Source organism: Tyto alba, unplaced genomic scaffold (assembly GCF_018691265.1).
Source record: "Tyto alba isolate M040663 unplaced genomic scaffold, T.alba_DEE_v4.0 Super-Scaffold_42, whole genome shotgun sequence".
NCBI lineage: Eukaryota > Metazoa > Chordata > Aves > Strigiformes > Tytonidae > Tyto > Tyto alba.
The window spans coordinates 23,435,355-23,443,245 of NW_024881318.1; positions in this window are offsets into that span (position 1 = coordinate 23,435,355).

Consider the following 7,891-nt stretch of genomic DNA (forward strand, 5'->3'; position numbering starts at 1 on the left):
TTTGTGTTATAGGAATTTGAAAACTGCATATAACCATGGAAAAAGTCTGTACTTAATTAGCTACCAAGTCCAGCTCAATTTAAGCAAAATAACAACCATTTCTTTGTGCTAACTATTTTTAATTATATGCATTACATGCATCAGCCTGTCCTTATGCCAAGGCCATTTGAGCATCAACTCCTGCTTCACTGTTCTAGTTTTGGCAAAGAGAAGTATCAGGAAATGTCTGCATGGAGATGCTTTTTCATGTCGACCAGGGCAAGAACATTTCTTTTGCAGGAGCAAAGCCAATTATCTTAGAATTGCAGTGGCATCAAGCACAATATATTACAACCTCCCAGGTGCCTCCTAAGAAAGCAGCACAGGGAGCCGGAGGAAAGGCAAGAGCAGGTAGGAAAGGCTGCTGTCTGTATTCTTTGCAGACATGTTTTTAGGGACTTCTGCAGCAAATAACCCTTTATCCCTATTATAAATATAAGTAGCAGAAAAAAAGGTGTTAGGAGACTCATGTTAGTCCTGCAAGAAGGAAAATCTGAGCAGGAATAACCAAGGCCCTGGATGTCAGCAAAAAACATAGAAGGCAGAACCCCTGTGTAGCACCCAGGATGGAGCGAGGCTGGCTCTGGCTGCCAAGCATCTCTGAACAGAAAGCTGCACACAGGGATTTTTGGTGCCTTCCTTTTGGGATGCTTCCACTGATACCCTGGTTTCACAAAGTGTTTGAGCTGCCCTGCTGAAGGGGCTTGAACTTCCTCAGGTGTTCAGAGAAAATCTCCAAAAACCATGCCCTGTGTGTGAGTCTCACTTGGGTACCTGATGTCACTCATTACTCTCAAAAAATCGCAGCTTCAAATTTGGCTCTGGCTAAAAGAAGACGGAATTGAAGGTGTAGTCGGAAAGTAAGAAGGGGAAATCGAGATCAATCAAACAAGCACAAGACTGCTTCATTTGACAGCCTTTTCTTGTTCCCTAAACTCTTCGCAATCTGAAGAGTGTCAGAGGCATACAGTGGAGACAGTTGAAAAGTACAATTCCCAGCACGGCCCTGAGTGATCTGCCTTGTTTTGTTTTCTTAGCTGAGGCCTTTGGAGCCAGTGGGAAAAGAAAAACAACAACAAAACTCTCAGTTGTTCACTCTTCTTTACTGGAAGTGAAAAATAAAGAAGAATAAGCAATGTAGAGGGGGAGGAAGGTAGCAAGAGTTATTTACAGGTTGACAAAGGAAGAAAAGGTGCTCAGAAAGAATGATATAGGACAGTGGGTTTTGGAGAATGCTAAGAATGATTAAAAACTCACTCGAATGAAAAACTAGAGACTTCTTAGATTTTCCCTCCTGCTCCCGTGTCTTACTTAGAAAGAGGAAAATTCAGAAAATTAGCATAAGTTAGATATAAAGAGTTTAAACTTAAAGAACAAAACAGTGAATCCAAAAATATGGTAACTGATCCTGTCTTGTTTATCCTAGTGTAAAACTTGAATTATCCCATTGGGACAACTCAGGGTTTGCCTCAATGCAACTGAAAGCAGAATGTGGCCCTTGCACAATATGTCCAGATGTTCCTTTTTTCTATGGTGAAAATGTGAGATTCAAAGAGATCTCTCAGACTGATGAAATTCACAACCTCCACCCTCTCCCAATGTAGTTCTACTTAATTCAGCTGAGTAACACCAGAGACAACTAAACTTCTGGCTCATGGAATATTTTTTTTTCGGTGTTTTAAATTGCAAACCTACTATACATTTTTGTTGGTGCTTGCAAGTTAGCAAAACAAAGGCATTGGGGTGCTTTTACAAAGAAGGCCGATCTAAGGGAAACCTTTATGATGCCTAGGACAGGAACATTGTTCTTTACCTTATCTGCAGAGGCTACCAACAACCTGTAGAAGGAAATACTCCCCTTGTCCTTCTTGGGCAACATGCCAGCGGCAAATAATCAGCGGGCAGAGAGGTAATTACACATTTGCTGCTGAATTGCCTGGTGCATGTGTATATCCTTTACTACAGCTGCCTCTCACACTGTCTCTGGCAGAATGATCTCATTTTGAATGGATTTCCTGCACTTTCTAAAGAAGCCCAGAGATGTAGAAGGGATCCATTATTTTACACTCCCATGCCAAATTCTGGGAGTGTATAAGCAGGTGCTCAGACATGCTGGAGATCCAGAAAATCAAGGTAGTTACAAAAGAAGATAGATGGTGGATTTGACTCACTGCACTTACATGGATGTGCTCATGCTTATCGCAGGAGGCAAATACTGCCTCGGTGAAACCATGCACAGGATCTAGGGAGAGCAAATGGGAGTGCAGGGTTGGAGGTAGTAAATGTGTAGCACCCTGTCATTTTCCTTCCCCAGAAAACCCCCCACATTGTGAATATGAGGGGGTCATGTGTAGGAAACAAAAGTGTCCTGTCCTGCCTGGCAGTGCAGGCAGGTCCCTTCTCTATCTTGCAGTTAAATGCCAGGGCCTTCCAGGCTCTGCCTGGGGCCAGGTGGACCTGCTCACAACTCAGAACTTGTCCCCTGTGGTGGGACTGGCTGGGAAGATTGCATGGCTGGGGTGGCTATATGATATTTGCAATCAGCCTTTTCCTCCTTCCTCCAGCAGTATCCCATTGTCATTCCCCAGCAGGTAAGTCAGATCTGACCCACAAGTTGCAATCTTGATTCGTTGCGGTCTTCAAAAGAAGATGAGCTATGGGTGCCTTGTCCCCCACGAGTCCAGCTGCAGAAAGAGAGGAGTTAGTCATCACAGCCAGGGAGCCACCTTCCCTTTGTCTCTATCTTCACTCAAATTACACAACTGCTGGCATCATGCTGGTAGAGTCCCCTTTGTTCTCTTACCTCTTTCAGCCATGCAAGCTTCTCCATACTTGATCATCTGCTATTGCAGCTGTAGGACCTGATCCTGTCATATCTGGGGTCCTTTATGGTTTTCAAAATGCCTTTACATTCAACAGGCAGCCCCAGGACTGGTCATACTACCCCCAAGTTTGGGTGAGTGAAGACAAAACACACAGATGAGCAGTGACCATAAGGATCAGCCACACTCCCACGGAAGTCCACAGCAGACCCATTTCACTGGGTGACAGTGCAGGCTGCTTCCAGGCCTCACAACAGATGATATCTTCCACAAACATTGAACCTCAGCAAGCAAGAGCATTTTTTGAATCAATAATAAATGTGAAAAAATAAAGCATGGTGGTATATCAATGAAATAATTTACCTTTTTCATGCTGCTGAAACAAGAATCCTTGCAGGCTCTCTGGTGGTTCTTTTCCTGGAGAAGCACAGTGTTCCCTCCTGCAGCTGAGAGAGTGTCCCTTTTGTTGCCATCGTGGACCTGGGCTGCAGCATGATTGCTTTGCCATCTGCAAGCTGGGCTGTCCGGAAGAGTGGGGTAAGTAGTGGGGCTCCCTGAAAGATTTCCCCCTTCCCACATCAAACCCTGCCAGGAGACCAAGGCATCACTGGGCTGGTGGGACCAGGGGGACAGGGAGAGCCTGGAGAGGGGCTTGTTGGCTTAGGTTAGTGTCACAGCTCCCCTCTTGTGTGTTCCTTGCTCATGAGGAACCTCCCCTCAGCCGATGAGCTTGAGCCGAGTAAGCTGGACATCAAACGGGGTGCCCTGCTGGAAGCATCATTTCTGGTTTTGGGGTCTCTGCCTTAACATCACACCCCACCCTCCTAGGGCAGTGGCCCTACAGCAGCCCAGCATGGCCTGGCAAACCCAATGCCATCTGGGACTGCTGATCTGAGACTCACCCTCTGGGGTAAATTCACCTAAATCAACACCTATCTGAGCATGCTTCAGCTCTTGTCTGTTTTTCTTCTGCAGAACCAAAGACCCTTAGGACAAACACCCTTTCTGGTTGTGTGCTTGCAAGGTGACCCCCACAATGGGATTGAGTCTCAAGTGTTTCCCTAACACTCTTGAGCAGACTGACCAAGGGAGCTCCCCAGCAAGCATGCAGGCAGCTGAAATAAATCCTCCATGAATTGCTACTCCCCTTTTTAGCTGCCTAATCAGGGCATAGTAGCAGCAAAGTCAGAATTGTTTAATACCTTTTGCCCAGCATGAAAGACACAGAGAAATGCCCAGATACCCAAGAAGAAAGAAGTTGCCCTTGGGCACAGACTTTAGATACACAACAGTGAGACACAGGAGGGGGGATGACACATGACATTGCCTCTGGCCAAAATCTATTTCTCAGGGAAGCGTTCAGCAAAACAACAACCATCACCACTACAGACCTCTCTGGGTGGTCACAGGAGATGATTACACTGATTAGCCTAAAGTTAAAATCAGGAAAAAAATGTTTGGATCGATTCTTGCTAGCAACTGAAAAGAGAGAATCTTACTGCCCTATATGGTAAAAGTGCAACTCACATTCAGTGGGAAAATGTGGATTTTATTTTCTTCAGTTACAGTGCTTAATCCTGTCAGCTCATTTTAATAATGCTTTTTATAAACCCACTATGATCCAGATGTGGTATGTTATTGTGTTCTTTCTGGGGATGATGGGCATTTAGTCCGCATTTACAACACGTTAATGATACTCACATAAGAAGAAGGGATGCAAAAGCTATGGTCCAATAATTATTCCTAATATTTTCCAACATCTTTTTCAAAATGCCTAAACTTGCTTTATCTCTACAGGATAAGGCTTGTCTGCATACCAGGTTTGAAAAAAGATAAAAGATCCTGGCTTGACCTGAGGTTGACCTTTCTGTACACAAGCTCCGCTATTGTAGAGGAACTGAAAGCAGCAGTGCTTAGCAAAACCAAACCAAATAAGCCACGAGAAGCAGGCGGTGGGGCTGGAGCAGTGGCCCTGCAGAGAGGTGCTACACAGAGCCCCAGCCCCTGCTTCTGTGCACCACCCACACCCAGGTGCTGGAGAGACAAATCTCGGCACAGATGTCAGAGAGCATTTGTCAGCAGTGAACCCCAGTGGGCCATGTTCCTCCCTGACCTTGGAAAGCCTTATGCCTAAAAGCAGTTCCAAACAACTGTGGTGTTTGCTCATATTTACTGTTTTGAATAAAAGTACCTTTTTTTTTTTTTTTGAGTCAAATTTGCTGTAAGCCTCCTTGGTTTCATCATCCTGAGCAAGGCACGTTCAGAGCAGGTTGCAACTACTCAGAGATTGCTGAGGAATTTGGACTTGCAGTTACTTGCAGGAATTTAGATTATTACTCATCCTTTAAATCTGAGACATTTTATACCCATGCAACTCCTAATTATAGAAGCTGCATCAAATTTGTGATTCCCTGTAGATGGTTTTTAATGGGTCCTGTGATGTGATACGAGGTTTTTTCACACAGACATGGGAATATACTTTTGGCTTCCTGGCCTAGTTCCCACATTTGAACTATTGGTGCTTTGACTTTGTTGCAGGAAGCTGCTGACCACACTCCTGCTCTGCAGATCTCTGCTGTGCTCTGCACTTCTCTGCTGCTTCGCAGAACAAATCAGGAAGTGATATTTCCCTTAAGAGAAAATTTCCTCCAACTGGAAAACAAATCACTTTTTAAAAAACTGCTTTGTCAAAAACTGGTCAGGATTTTGCTGGAAAAATCTGAAAAGCAAGGCTGTATAAAAACGTAGAGATGAGGGAGTCACAGTTTAGGTGGGTACTCTGCAGTAAGGGTAGCTTCAGGGCTAACTTTGAGATGAGATACATCTCCCTCAGTTCTGTGAGCCAGCTGGTAAGGCTGGATGATGCTCTCTAGGGTGTATGTGTCTGACAGCATTTGAAAGCTATGACCCCCCTCCCCACCCGAGCTACCACCCCATGGGGCTGGGTTGCCCAAAGGGGCTGAGACACCCCCTGCACGTCAGCGAGAGGTCCAAGAGGGCTTTTTACTCCAGGGGACCCTGTGGCCACCCTTTCCCAGGGCTGTGCAAGTAGCTGGGCAGCCTCACTGATTTTAATGCAACAGTTCACATGAGTGATGTTCAGGCCAGAACAGGATCAGGCCAGAAAAGTCCCATTCCTATTGCTGGCTATTTAACGATCCCTGTGTCAAAACCAGTTTTCCTTATAATATTCAGTGCTTCCTTTCCCAGTGCTGGGATACCTAGAGATTACAGAGGAAGAGGCTGAGAGGAACAACCTGGCCTTCTCAGGGCTCACAAGAGCTGCAGCTCAGATTGTGCTCTGGAAGAAAGGGGTGGTCTAAGTGTATCAGAAATAGTGCAGCCACCCGAGCCACCAAAATATTAACATGTTTCAACCATTTATGTGCTTCCTGAATTAACTATATTTTACTCTTATCAGCCATCTGGTTTTCAGACTTGACATTGTCAATTTCAGTTCTGCTACTAAAATGCACCTTGCATTCAAGAAAATATTTCCTGTTCTGGTTCCTTCCCAGTAGCTTACAGAAGCTGTGAGAGATCAGACAGCGATGGAAACTGTGATCACGTCCTCCTGCAAGCTGCTCAGCAGCAGAAAAACAGATGCAGATGGCTACTGTTGCTGAGGGGTGGCACACACAGCGAAACCACCCCTTGCCTGGTCCCTCTGCTGAGAGGTAGCCTGCAGAAAAGCCTGCCCTACATGGAGGAGGGAGTGAGACCTGTCTCTGTGAGGCTGAGATAAAACCATCTCACCCTCAGGGTCGCTCCCCTGCACCCCCTCCATGAGCAGACCCACCCTCCTGCACCCAGCAGCGGGGCCGGCAGGACCACGACTGCCAGGACAGGTGTGCCCAGTCATGGATGGACCTGGGATGTCCTCCGGCACCTTGGCCCCAGCACGTGCCCTGGCTGTGCCCTGACCTAGCAGCACCCTCCGTGGGGTCACCCAGCCCCAGGGCACGGCATCCTGCCCCAGCCCCATGCCCTCCTCTGCTTTCGGGCACCCCCTGAGCAAACCCAGCTCCTCCCAAGGCAGGGGCTGCAGCGCTGAGGAAGCGATGGGGTGTCCTGCAGGAAGAAGACATCTGGATAAAAGCAGACAGATGCCTACTGAAAGCACAGGGACATTTCCCTTCACCTAAGTAAATCAAGCTGATTTAAGCAGAGGCAGGCAGTTTCACACTTTAAATTGGCCTGTGATTAGACTGTCTTGTTGTGATCAGGCTCTATGTAAACCATGGGTGATTTCACACTTAAATCATATTTAGTTCTTGCAAATATTTAGATCATGTGTAAAATTTAACAAATGAGTAGAGAAAACAACAGTGTTGCTCATAAGGCACTAATTACAAACCAGGGAAGGGGAAGTCTAAGAAGTCAGTGCACTTGGTTACAGAGCCACCAGTGGGTATGCTGTGAATCGAACACCGTCAGTAAGGTACATCAGATGGGACTGAAGCCACTGCTACTATACCAGTGGGAGCAAAGTGAGTAACACCAACACTTCAGGTACTTTATTAAGGCTGAGTGAATAATGTAGAAATAACCATCAGTGATTTAACCAGCGATTCCCTACAACACTGAGGGATTTAGATTATTAAATTAGATGCTCTTTAACTACTTTATAGAGCTGGATCTATAACATGAAAAATTATTACTCAAACAACTTGAGTGACAAATTATGGATATTATTTGACCACAGTTAAGCAATACTCAAATGTGTCACTTGTTTCTTAGAGGTATGTATGCCCAGTCCTGAAGCTCTTCTGCAGTGGGCATGTTCATGGTTGTCAAACACACATGCCTGCCTTGCACACCCAGTACACGTACATGTCATCCCTGCATGGCACACTGTCTCCTACTGCCATAAACACACTGAAAGTTGTCAAATCAGTTTAAATGGTGTTGATACTTTTGCTTCTCTTTCCTTTCATATTATATTGATCCATGTTTATGCTAATCTTCCTATTTGCTGGTTGACACCAGTAAAAGGTGTGAACACAGCTGTGTGGCCTTTCCAGAGTCTG